The sequence below is a fragment of the Manis pentadactyla genome, chromosome 10 (genome assembly GCF_030020395.1).
Source record: "Manis pentadactyla isolate mManPen7 chromosome 10, mManPen7.hap1, whole genome shotgun sequence".
In the NCBI taxonomy this organism is placed as follows: Eukaryota; Metazoa; Chordata; class Mammalia; order Pholidota; family Manidae; genus Manis; species Manis pentadactyla.
Window position 1 is genome coordinate 104,091,001 of NC_080028.1, and position 12,677 is coordinate 104,103,677.

Genomic DNA, 12,677 nt, shown 5'->3' on the forward strand with positions numbered 1-12,677 from the left:
GATGCTGAATTATTAAACTATGAATATTAATACAAATCAGACACAAAAGAGGTAATAATTTTGCTGCCCTACAGAAATAATTAACATAATTTTGATAAATTACATGATAAGAGAATTTCAAAATTGAGGTAGATTTATCTTAATTAATATCTAGGACCAGCTCTGAAAGGTAAATTGTTCCTTGGGGGTAGGGGCAGGGTGAGGCTGGGGTGGGATGTGGCCCCCACTCAGGATTCTTTTTGTCACAAGGCTGGAGGGACAGGGTGGGCAGATGTGGGGACCTGGTGTGGCCCAGGTGCACGGAGCATCTTCGGTGAGGGACAGGCCCTCTCTGTGCCTCAGTTTCCCTTTCTCAAAGCCCCATTGGCTGGCCTGGTTGGCCTCACAGGGCCTTCAGCTCTGATTGGCGTTTTGGCCACATTCTCCCACCAAAACCCTGTGTCATGCACGTGGGACACCTGCCCACCAGGTGAGCCACACACGTGGCTCCCTATCTGTACACACCTGGCCAAGGAGGCAGGAGACCCACGAGCCAGTCCCAGCTGCTCGCCGCACGCTTCCAAAGAGGAGAGCCAAACCTTACGCTCTCCAGGCCTCTGTTTCCTTTGGTACGATGGGAGTTGCGCTGTGCACACTCTGAAGATGGCTGCTGCCCGCCTGGTCCCACGCCTTGTCCACCCCCACCTCCCTGCCAGTCGCATGGCATATGGTGGGGGGACAGTCACCAACCAGAGGGTCCCCTGAAGATGGTGGGCGAGCCTGGTGCAGTTGGTGCCCAGGACACCTAGAGTCTCCCAACCCCGCCAATCCTCAGATTAGCAGCCTGGTCGTTCGTGGCCTGGCACCCTGGGTGTCCCATGGGGCCTGTCACCAGGAGGCCAGGGGTTAGTAGCTGCCCCTCAATCTGCTCTAGCAAGGCTGGCCAATCTGCTGCTTTCAAACCTGTGTGCGCCTCAGGGCCTTGGCACTGGCTCTTGCTCTCCTGGGATGCTCTGCCTCTGGAGTAATCCTTGGCTCCCTCTCCTCCTTGAGGTCCCCACACTATCCATCCCACCCTCTCCCTCCTTGTTCTTCCTCATCCTGACCACCTGCAGCCAGTCCACTGTGTGCCTGCGTATAGCCAGCTTCCCCAAAGGAACGCAAGCCCCATCATGTCTGGGATACATCTGTTTGCTGCTGTACCCCCAGGCGTGGCACATAGTAGGAGCTTGTAATATTTTGCTGAACTAATTAATCAATTGGTCGATTGATTTATAACGTTCCTTCATGTTATGTATGTATCATCACATTTAGCCACAGTGCCAGCACACACTGTGTGCAGAAAGTCACATCGCATTTCACGTCCTGTGACATGTGCTGACCTCATTGACATAATGGCTGCCACACACCCACCTTGCCAGCCCTCCTGCCATGCAGCACATACCTTTGCACATGCCGCATGAGCTCCACACCATACTTACACAGTGGAGATGACACCCTTCGCCTGTCAGCATGCTGCATGGCACAGACTGTGTCACATACATGTATTACTATGCATTAGGCTGTGACTCCTGGTACAGGACACCCACGGGTCACACACTTGCCTCATCACACCCTACATGTGCTTTCCAAGTAGGGGAGGCCTGGCCAGCTGCCCACAGGCCCGGCTCAGGGCCAGGGTCCCCCCAGCCCTGGTGTGTGCACACTTGGGATCACCTGTGTGTGCACATGCACATGTGGTCACGCATGTGGGTTTTTGTGCATGTGAACATATGTGCATATGTGAACTTTGCTAAGACATATTGAGAGAAATGACAGCTGTCCCTGACTCCATCTGAGAGGCTTCTGCTCTCTGGGCCTTGGTTTCCTGTGCTGGAGCCCAGACTGTGGGTCCACCCCCAGCAGCCAGCGGAGCAGGCATGATGCACATGGTCCCACCATCAGGGTGTGCCTCTCTGAGGGTGGAGCACACCTGGCCTAGCAACAGGTGCTAAGGCCGTGGGGCAGATTCTCCAGGTGGAGGCCAGGGTGGCCAGATGGAGTCCGTGAGCAGAGGGAAGGCCCAAGGGTGGGGAAGTAACAGGGTTCTGACAATTTATCCCAAACCTGGCTGGGCCTGAGGCTGGCCCTTGGCCTTTATAATACTTGTTAGGTGGAAACCAAGCCCTGGAGGCCATTGGCAGAGAATCCTGGTGTTGGAGACAGACACTCCGGACTCCAGTCCACACCCCTCCTTACTGGGCAGCCTCTGTTTCCACATCTCTGAAATAGGGAATGATGCCTGCCTCACAGGTGGCCCCTGGCTCTGGCTCTGTGAACCACACTGATGATGTCTATTGAGGTGACCGCACTGGGGGGCTGGGACCCGTGACTTCCTCCCAACGCTGGAGCCCTGAGAGCTGCAGGCTGAGGGCCAGAACCGGGTGGAGGGGAAGGCACAGGTGCTGTGTGACATCAGGGGAGGGGGCCTTGTCAGTGCTGTGGGCTGGGTTCAGAATTTGGGATCCTATCCTAAGGGCTCCAGGGACCCTTTGTGGGTGGTGTCAGGGCAGGGTGTGACATTCTAGACCTGGGTTTGTTTTTGTCTTAAATGTTTACTATGAGGCACATCAAACACACAGGAAAGTAATACAGCAGATGCCCACTGACCCACCGCCAAGATTAAACAGATGCGAACATTTCCCCATATTTTAATTGGACCCCTTGTATGTGATCCCTTTTTAGTATAAGCTTTTTATTTTAGAGCAGTTTGGGTTTACAGACATGCGCAGAGAAGTCGGAGAGTGGCCGCAGGTGGCCGGCAGAACTGTCTGCTGCCCGGGCGTGTCTGCTCCTGGCCCTCCAGCCCTGCCCCGCATCAGACACCCCCTGTCCCCTTAATCTCTCTCCTTTGCTCCAGAATCCCACCCAGGATCCCGGACGATATTTCTCCAGCCTGTCTCCTTGGGCGCCTCTGCCCTGTGGCCTCCGGCTTTCGAAGGCCTTGGTAGTTTTGAGGAGTGTGGGGTATTTTGCAAAATGCCCCTCTATTTGGGTTTGTCTGGGGTTTTCCTTCCGGTAGGACTGGGGTTCAGGGTTTGGGAGGAAGATTCCATCATCAGATTTGGGTTTTGAGAATGAGTCTGGCCGCCTGGGGAGGTGGCTGGAGGGGCAGCAGGAGACGGATGGGTGGGGAGCAGCGGCAGCGACAGGGTGCTGTAGGGCCGGCCGGGAGGGGTGCAGGAGAGGGGTTGGGGTGGCTGGAGGACAATGAAGGGAGGGCAGGCAGGGGTCAGGTTTAGAACTCACAGGGGGGTGAGGAGCGGGGCCAGGAGCACCCCCATTTCTGGAGTGGATGCCTGGGTGGGTGGTGAGCTGCTGACAGAGCTGGGAGCCGGAGGGGGGCTCGGGGAGGGCCTGGGGGTTAACTCCTTGGCCTCATCTCTCCATGCCCTGCTCCTGAGCCCCCTGGGTGTGGACCAGGTTGCAAGGGGGCTCTGGAGAGCCAGTAGAGCAGGTGGTCCCCCAGCACTGAGGCCTGGCATGCAGGCTGAGGAGAGGAGGTGGGCACCTGGGGCAGGACGTCTGGGGGCTCTGAGGGCCTGTGTACTGCTGTGTGCCGGCCCCACCTGCGCCCACCCAGGCCAGGCATGTGCCTCCATGAGGAAAGGTCCTGAGTTCACTGAGAGCTTGCTGTGCGACCCTGCACCAGTCACTCCCCACCTCATGCCTCAGTTTCCTTGTCTATAAAATGGGGTTCCTAGCAGGCCTTACAGGAACCCATCTCCACAATGAAACGAGGGGTGTTAGCAGAGCATGGACCCTCCCTTAGATTCAGTTTCTCTGCTCATCCCTCCCTTCCCCCCACCATCTGTTCTATCTATCCACCTACCCACCCACCCACCCATCCAACAGCCACAAGGGAAGTTTGTAGGGTTATATTGGCTGCCTAGCATCTGAACATACAAAAGCAGTTACCTGACTTAGCCTGACAGATGCGCCTGAGGTCAGTAGGGGGGCAGGTGTGATCCTGGGCACACCTGGGCGTGTCTGTGTGCGTTGTGGGGGAATCAGGCAAATGGTTGCAGCCTGGAGGGATATCACAGTCAGTTCTGAGCCTCTTGGTCTCAGGCCTCCTTGCCCTGAGCAGGCTGGGGGTTGAACTGTGGGGGGATCTGACACCCTTCCCCACCCAAGGATGGAGGAAAGCAGGTCCCTGACCCCTCTGCTTTTGCTATTATCTGGGTCCCAAGAGACCTGCACGTGTGCATCTGCGTGGGGGTGTGAGTGGGCAAAAGGGGCTTCATGTGCCACGTGCTGGGTGACAGCAGGTCAGGGTGCCAGTCCACCCACAGTGTGTCTAGCCTGCAGCAGCCTTCAGAGGCTCCCCGGATCTGCCTCAGACTTAGGCGGCCTGTTTGTAAAATGGATTGAGGGCCTGGCTGTGCCACTCTCTGGGGAGAGGAGCCAAATTCCAAGCGTCTGTGAAGTGTCTGGACTTCCTTCTGCCAGGCGCCCGAGTCAGCACCTGGGCCAGGCCAGGTTTGAGACTGGGGGACCCCTGGGCCTGAGGATGGGCTGTAGTGACCCATTTGCAGCCCTGCTTACCGTGGACTTGTAGGCTGCAGGTCTGTTCCCATCACGAATCCATGGCCTCTCTGAGCCTCCATCTGCCCATCTGTAAAATGGGGCAGGTGAGGGTGCTCTGGCCTGGCCCCACACTGGCCACAGGGAGGGATGGACAGCAGCAACGTGGCATCCAGCACTGCACACACAGCAGGGCCTCCTGAGACCGGTTGTGGTCAGACTGGGCTTCATCTGCCCTGTGCTTCAGGCCGTAGCCAGCCTGGGGTGTCAGCCCATTTTCCAGCTAGGGCTCAGAGAGGTGAAGCAACTTGTCCAAGGCCACACACCCAGAGGCACAGCTGGGGTGTGATGACGCCTGAGTGACAGGGTAGCTGGTGGATGGGTGGCTGGGACCACAAGGATCTGGGGCTGGGAGAGGAGGTGGGGCAGAAGGACGGGGCCGAGGTCACACTTGTCAGAGACACTGCTGAGCCAGGCCAGCTGCTGCCCCCTCCTCTTCCCACCCCCAGGTGCGGCTGAGTTCAGGGCTTGCCATGTGCTTGTCCGGCCCTCTAGCTGGGCTGGCACCCAGGCTGATGCCATCTGACCCTGGCAGCCCCCAGCGCTCCAAGATGCCTATCAAGTGGGACACTGGAGGGGACAAGGGTGGGGGACTGGGCCACAGCTGGAGATGCGGGCAGTGGGGGACATAGGTGCTCAAACTTCCCACCAGTGACAGCCATGGCCAGCAGGGACCCCATGGGGCTGGGCAGGATCACAGACCCCGGCACCTGGATCCCTGCATCAGCTCACCCCTTCACGGGTCTAGAGGCAGGGACAGAATCTGAGCACATATCTATTCTAGCCCTTGCCCCTGGTACAGAGGGGAAACTGAGTCCCATTGAGGGTCAAGAACGTGCTGAAAGCTCATGAGGTGCAGCTGCAAGGCGGACTCCTGCCTCGCCATCCTGCCTGGGAGGTGACCCTCACCCACCCCACTCCTGACTATTTGCTTTGCTCTGAAATGCTGACAGTCCCCGCCCTCTGCCCCACACCGCTGCCAAGGCAGGTGCCATGCTTGTCCACGTCTGTCCTAGATCTGGCCCGCCTCTGCAGCTCTCGTGAATGGGACGCCCACGCACCTGTTGCAAAGGGCGCGCAGGTACTTGAAGGTCACTGTTACAGTGGCACACACATCTCAGTGTCCTGGCCGTTGTCGAGCGCACTCTGTGCCCAGCTCTGCCCCTGGGCCGCGGGGCCCGGGCGCGTGACCTTGCTGCCCAGGACTCGGTGTCCTCTCCTGTAGAGATGGCCACTTGGCAGGATAATGGTACCCACGATGAGCTCAGTGCTCTGCAGGCGCGCGCTTCATCTGCCGCGGGGACCCCTAAAGCCGAGACCCGCTGCCTGCCTTTCCCAGGTGCCTTCGGGTGGGGGTCTCGGCCGGCCTCCCAGGCCACGCCCCTCAGCGGGCGGGGCCTGGACCTGATGGGGCGGGGCCTCGGGCAGGCGCCCCTACCCCGCACTCTGCGTGCGGATCGGCGCGGCCGGCAGGTGGCGCTGCAGCGTTTCCAACCGTGCGCGGGGCAGGCGCTGGGTTGTACAACAGGACGGGGTACGCGGCTATTCCGTCCGCACCCAGGACACTTGGGCACACGGCACAGGCCTTTCAGTCCTCTGTCACCCTGGTTCCCTTACCCGGAGCCCTGCTGTCTGCAGGTCTTTGCTCTCCTCCAACCTGCAGCCCGTTCTGCTGGAGCCTCTGTCCAAGCCGGCCCTTAGAAGACCAGGCTTCTTTTTTTTCTATCCCGGGCACTCAGGGTCGGGTCCAGTCCCCTCCCAAACTTGCAATGCAGGTGGGAGAGTGAAGCCCAGGACACATCCCTCCAACCTGGAGCCAGTGCCTCTCTTTGGCAGCACTGGCAGGCGCAGGCCAGCAGGCCCAGAGCGGGGTGGGGGTGGAACGGCATTGTCGGCGCCCACGCACACTGCAGGGCACCCCCACAGGTCGGGCAGACCCTGGAGCTATGACAGCAGGGGCAGGGGTGATGGCGGCTCAATGCAGTTGCACCTCCTGGGTGCAGGCCGGGGCAGGAGCTGACGGACAGATCCCATTACTGGGAATCCTGTCCCCCGGAACAGAAGTACATACAGGGGTTCTGTTATCTCCTAGGGGAGTAACTGAGGGCGGAGAGAGGCAGGCACTTGCTCTGGTCACCCATGGCTGAGGCGGTAGGACACTTACTCCCCTGGCCTTGACCTCTTGGCCCTGTCCAATCTTAAGTGACTCCTTTAAAAGGGGGTCCAGGCCTTAGCCTGTGGGGTTAGGAAAGGCCCAGCTCTGCCCCCAGCCTACTATGTGTCCTGGCCAAGCCAGACCTCTCTGGGCCTCAGTTTTCTCATCTGTGCAGGAGGGATGACAGTGTTCACCTGGGTTGCCCTGGAGGATGGACTGCAGGCTGTGTGAGACCAGGTAGAGCACCTGGATGGGACTTACCGGAGGTTGACCCACTCAAGGTAACCCGACGTCTCCAGTCAACACGCACTCCTCACAGGCGCCCCCCACCTGTGCAATGGTGCAGCTGTGCCCCACTCTGGGCGGTCGTAGGGGGGCAGGGCACGGGAGGGGAGGGGCTGTTGAGACCGGAGTGCTTGCCTGGGCCTGGCTCCCGTGTGGGTGTGCGCAAAAATACACACAGGAAATCGCTGCTGTGATAAACATCCCCAGCGAAGATTCCGATGCCGCCCGCACATGGGGCACACGCAGCGTCCCGGCAGAAAAGAACAGCAGTGTTCCCGCCCGCCGCGAATCCTCTACACGTGCGTGTATCTGTGCAGGTCAACAGCCGGCACTGCCGGCTCCACAGAGTTGTTTGAACACCGCGGATACACTGAGAACACGCCTTAATTAGATCCTGCAGAACCCTGACACACAAACAAAAGATATTAATATCAAGCCGCGCGGCATCAGTTGCGGTTTACACAGATCAGAGAACATTTTGGGTGCAAAGAGGTGGTGTGTGCGACAGCTTGTTACTTTATGAGTTGGGGATGTGGACAAGTGACAGACCTGTGAGGGCCTTGAGGGGCTGGGGAGAGTGGGAGGTGGTCAGGAGGTGGGGGGCAGGTGGCCAGGAGCGGGAGGGAAAGGTGACCAGGAAGGGGAGAAGGAGGTGGCCAGGAGGGGGAGGGGTGGTGGCCAGGAGGGAGGGGGAGGGTGGTGGCCAGGAGGGGGAGGGTGTGGTCACCAGGTGGGGGTGGGGAGGTGGCCAGCGGGGGAGGGAGTGGAGGCCAGGAGGGGGAGGGTATGGTGGCCAGGAGGTGAGGGGAGGTGGCCAGGATGGGCGTGTAGGGTGAGAGCCCAGGCCCAGGCCAGGAGCCAGCAGGGCCTGGCCCATTGGGGGAGGGAGGGCCCCGGCACAGGCCGGTGGTGTCACTAGCACTGCTTTCACTACCATATCATTGGGGTGACGCTTACAGGACCAAGGCTGGCACTGGCCCTTCCCCTGCGCCATCTCCTGTCTGCTCTGAGGTCACTCAGAGAGCCGAGTTAGGCTCAGGGCTCCCAAGCACGGGGTCAATTTCTTTGTACTTTATTACCTAAAACTTAAACTTTATTGAGATGTAATTCATGTAGGCTGTGGGCAGAATCATGTCCCCCAGGCTATGCTGCAGCCCTGGAGTCTGGCTCCTGTGGATGTGACCTTGTTTGGAAATGGGGCCTTTACAGAGCTACAAGGAGGCGTCCTTGGGTGCAGATGGAGGTGAGACAGGAGAGACAGGGGATGGGGGGAGGGCCCCCGCCAAGGACCACCGAGGACTGTGGCCCCACCAGGAGCCTGTCGGGCCAGGAAGGCCCCCACCCCCACCCCCGAGAGAGCGGTTGGAGGTGGGCAGCCCATTCTCTCTGGGACTGGACCTCTAGCTTCAGAAAACATCATCACCCCAAATACTAACCCCGTTCCCATGGGCATTCGCTCCCCGTTTCCTCCCAAACTGCAGCCTTCTGTGTCTGCGTGATTTCTCTGTTCTCTGTATTTCATAGACGTGGGATCACACACCAGGACACGTGTTCTTTGTGTCTGGCTTCTTTCACTGTGCAGAACATCTTCCGGGTTCGTCCACGTTGGCGCACATGTCGCCGCATCATTCCTCTGGCTGAGTAGTATTCCAAGGTGTGGAGGCGCCCTTCGTGCTTATCCATCAGCTGAGGGATGACAGGGTCCTGTCCACTTATGGCTCACAAGTGAGGAATGCAGCTGTGCGTGTGCGCATGCAGATCTTCCCGTGAACTTTTGCTTTCACTGTTCCCAGGAATACCCCTCCAAGAGCTTGTAACATCTTTAAAAAGAAAGAATGCAGGACCTGGCAGAAAGCTGCCACCAGCAGTGCAAAGGGGTGAGTGGAAAAGCGGCTTCCCTTTCTCCGCAGAACCCAGGCCGCTGTTCTTGTGGCTGCTGCATCCCTTTCTGGGTATCCAAAAGTGCTCTATAGTTGCATGGGGAGTAAAGCCAATCTCTCCCTTTCCCCCACACGACAGCATTGTTACAAGTGGTGTCCTGCATCTTGCTGGTTTAGCCCTGGTGGCCTGGCCATCCTCTAGGCTGGCATGTAGGCTGCACCGTCCCTCTTCAGCCGTGTGAGGTTGTGCCTGCCATGCGGTCTGCCAGGCCGGTGTGGGGTGTTGGGGGCGTCCACTGTTGTGTACGACATGCAGGGTGTTTGGGCACCTCTTGGCTCCAGCGCTTAAGTTCCCAAGGTGCATGTGTCAGGGTAAGGGTGTGTGCCAGCTCAGAGCTGAGCCCCTAACCTAAGCACTGCAGAGAGGGAAACTGAGGCCTGGAGGGGGCAGGACTGTTCAGAGAGCTCTGTGGCAGATACAACCTCCTGAAGCCGACACAGATCTGGAGCCGGCCTTACATCCACCCCACACCCAGCCCACCAGCCAGCTGCTTCCTCTCTCTCCCAGCCGGAAGCTGCAGCTCTGAGGCCCGGTGACCTCAAGCAGGTGGCATCCCTCTGGGCTCAGTGTCCCCAGTGACTCTGGTATTAGCAAAGTGGGCTGAGAACCTTCAGGGGCACTCAGGGCTCTCCCAGGCGGCACACTGTTTTACTCACATTTTCTGTGTTTCTGATGCTCTGACCGCTGGGCCTCCCTGCCCCTGCAGGACAGCACCCCCCAGGTAGCCTAGTCCTGGAGCGGTAAGCCACTTGCCGTTAGGAGTCAGCTTTTCCAAGGCACACCGCCAGCACAGAGCCACCTGCCCCCCTCACCTGGGGCTGGCACTCAGGCCCTCATCACCCAGACAACCGGGAATGGCCCCTCTGGCCCAGGCTCCTGAAACGATTCAGACTGGCTAGCCCTAAGTCTCCATCCCTTGGCCCCCAACACCTGCCTCCTGACCCACCCTGTCCTCCCCGTGTGGCCCTGTGTGTGCCACCTCCTGTCCAGCGGCTGTAAGTGCAGCACAGACTTCTTCAGATCTGTCCTTCATGCACTGTGTGTGTGTCTTCCATACCCGATGAGAAGGAAACCCTGTGCACTGGGCACCTGCACTCCAGGCCAACAGGACAGTGCAGTGTGACTGGGGATCGAGCCCTCTGAGCAGGCCCTGCCAGGCTTTATCACCTTGAAACCTCCTGCTAGCCCTTGGGGCAGAGGCTGTCACAGATGGAAAACTGAGGCTCAGAGAGGCTAGGCAGCTTGTTTGAGGTCACACAGCATGCCAGCAGTGCAGCAGCATGTGCACCCCACCAGGGATGGACTTCAGAGCCCCCGGCCCCCAGGGTGAGGTGTCTGTGGGGTCCAGAGGGCCTCGGGACTGGGGAGGGTGGCCCCCTTGATGGCATGGGGAGATTTATGTTTAGAAGAAACTGCCTCTGATGGATTCAATTATATGTAATTTATATAATGGCTGCTGGAGTTTCCAGCCAAAAAATAATACTACTGATCGCATGACTTTCCTTCCAAGGCCCAGGAGACAAATTAAAAGCACGTAAAGTGCGGTCCTAATTGGCGAGGGCTGCAGCCTGGCAGCCTCCAGGTGCGCACAGACACGGCAGCAAACCCCCATGCCCGCCCGCACCCACCCCTCCTGCAGCCACACACCTGGCGTGGGCAGGGCCTGAGGCCGCCTGTGTGCCCTGTGGCTCTCCAGTCCACAGAATCCCTAGCTCACCTGCCGGCCCTGTCCCAGAGGATGGAGACAGAGGGTTGGCCTGGGTGGCAGCCGCTCAGCCCCCCACTGGAGGACACGTGGGGCTGCCCGTCCACCCTGCAGTACCACCCCCAGCGGCCTCTGGGCCTCAGTCCGCTCCGGGAGTGAAAGCTCACTGGAACCCTTCCCTGAGCAAAACAATCCTTTTCTTCCTGCTGGGAAATAAAATCCTGTGGCAACATCCAAAGACACTGCCTGATTCAAGCACAGGCCCTGCTTCCCTCGCCCCACCTCTCCCCAGCCTGGAATTTGGGCGTGTGGCTTGGGTGGCCTTGCATGGCAGCCGGGGCTGAATACCCAGAGCCTTTTCCTTCCTCAAAAGTACAGCTGGTGATTGACTCCATTTTGCAGGTCTGAAAATAGAGGCCTGATGGGGTTGAGGGCTGGCCCTGGCATTCTGGGGGTGGGGTTGGGGGCAGGTCCCTATAACTCCAGGCTGGGGGCTGATCAGTGGCCACCATCTCCACAAGGCAGTGTGCAGCACGGTGTGCTCACATGGCCTGGGTGGCGTGGCTCTGATAGGCAGGAGGAGCCGTGCCCTAGGGTCCCACCAGCTGTCCCCGTGGCTCCTCAGGCAGCCGGCTCCCACTGCCCCCACACCTCAGTCTTGCATCCTGCCCCCAGGGCCCCCTGGGGGACAGGACGCTCCGGGGCTCCCCAGGGTGCTGTGCCTACTCATTAGTGCACCTGTCACGGTGCACAGCTCTGCGAGGGCGGGGTGCCCAGGGCCCGGGGCCCACCTTGTGGGGCCCAGCCAGTGGCCAGTGGCGTAAGGAGGCACTACCACCTTTGGAACAGGGTGGAAGTGGGTATATTTAAATGAATCAGTAAGCTGAAGATCAGACGGATGAGCATTCATGTGAAAGGCAGTCAAGGGGTCCTGGGCAGGGCAAGGGGCATGGGCTGGCCTGTGTGTGGTGCCGGGTGCTCTGCCTGCCCCATGCGGAGAGCCTCGTCAGGAGGCTGGCCCGGGGGGCCAAGTCCATCAGCGTCCTCCTCTCCCCAGTCAACCACCCGGACCTGCAAGGATGAGAAAGCCCTCCTCAAGCTCTGCAAGGAGAGTGGGTGGGCAATGGGCAGGGGTCCAGGCCCACGGGAGCCGCTGCTCCAGGGCCTGTCTCTGCCACCGACGGGTTTGGCACATAGCTCTGGGCTGCTTCTGGTGCCTGGGCTCTGGGACAGGGGCCCAGTCAGGCCACTGTGTCCCCCCATTTTACAGACGGGCCTGCCGAGGTGCAGGCCTCCCAGAGATGGTGCAGTCTGGGCCAAGGAGTTGCTTTGGGGATCCTGCCAGTCCTGGATCCTGGACCCACACACTGAGGGGTGGGGCCATCCTCAGACCACAGGGTGGCAGGACCCTCCCAGGCCACCTCTGCTTCCTCCCTCAACTCCTCTGTTCACGGCCCCTCCCGCCTGGTGCCCTGCGCCTGGGCTCAGCCCCCTTGCCCACCACACCCTCCTTCCTTGGCCCCCTCCCATCCTCACCCTTCTCCCGTCTCTAGCTGCAATTACAGCTAATCAGATACCTGAGCCACTTGTGAAGCCATTAACGGCTCTCCCTGCCCTGTGGGAAATCAGCCGGCTGGACAATTAGCTTTTTAGTTGCAACTCAGATTCTGATGCAAGCAATAAACAACTCAGAGCTCCCGCTCTCTCCTCCCAGCTCCTCATTCTCCACCCCCACTCCGCCCTCCCCTTTCTGCCTCTCCCTTCCTGCCCCACAAGGGTCTAGAGTGCTGCAGCTGGCCCCTCTCCCCTCCGGCCCGGCCCGGCCACTGGACACTGTCTGCAGCCCACAGATCCCTCATGCTCTGGACGCCTGAGCCTCGGACAAGCCAAGCCCCCTGCAGCTCCATCTCAGGTTTAGAACAACCAGGTGGTTGGTGCGGCGGCGATCAGTGCCATTTTGGGGGGACCTGCAGCCCCCAAACCCCC

The 12,677-nt window shown here is 59.6% G+C and overlaps 2 long non-coding RNA genes across 2 annotated transcripts; one reads left to right on the top strand and one right to left on the bottom strand.

The window, feature by feature from the left end:
* The first annotated feature begins 7,952 nt into the window (after positions 1 to 7,952).
* Positions 7,953 to 9,447, top strand: LOC118936134 (uncharacterized). The gene is made up of 3 exons (XR_005034139.2): positions 7,953 to 8,288; positions 8,570 to 8,699; positions 8,839 to 9,447. It is a non-coding gene; the product is annotated as an uncharacterized LOC118936134 (long non-coding RNA).
* Positions 9,448 to 11,581: 2,134 nt separating this feature from the next.
* LOC130685163 (uncharacterized) lies at positions 11,582 to 12,361 on the bottom strand. Its single transcript, XR_008999539.1, has 2 exons — positions 12,269 to 12,361; positions 11,582 to 11,762 (listed from the first exon to the last, which is right to left on the bottom strand). It is a non-coding gene; the product is annotated as an uncharacterized LOC130685163 (long non-coding RNA).
* Positions 12,362 to 12,677: the final 316 nt, after the last annotated feature.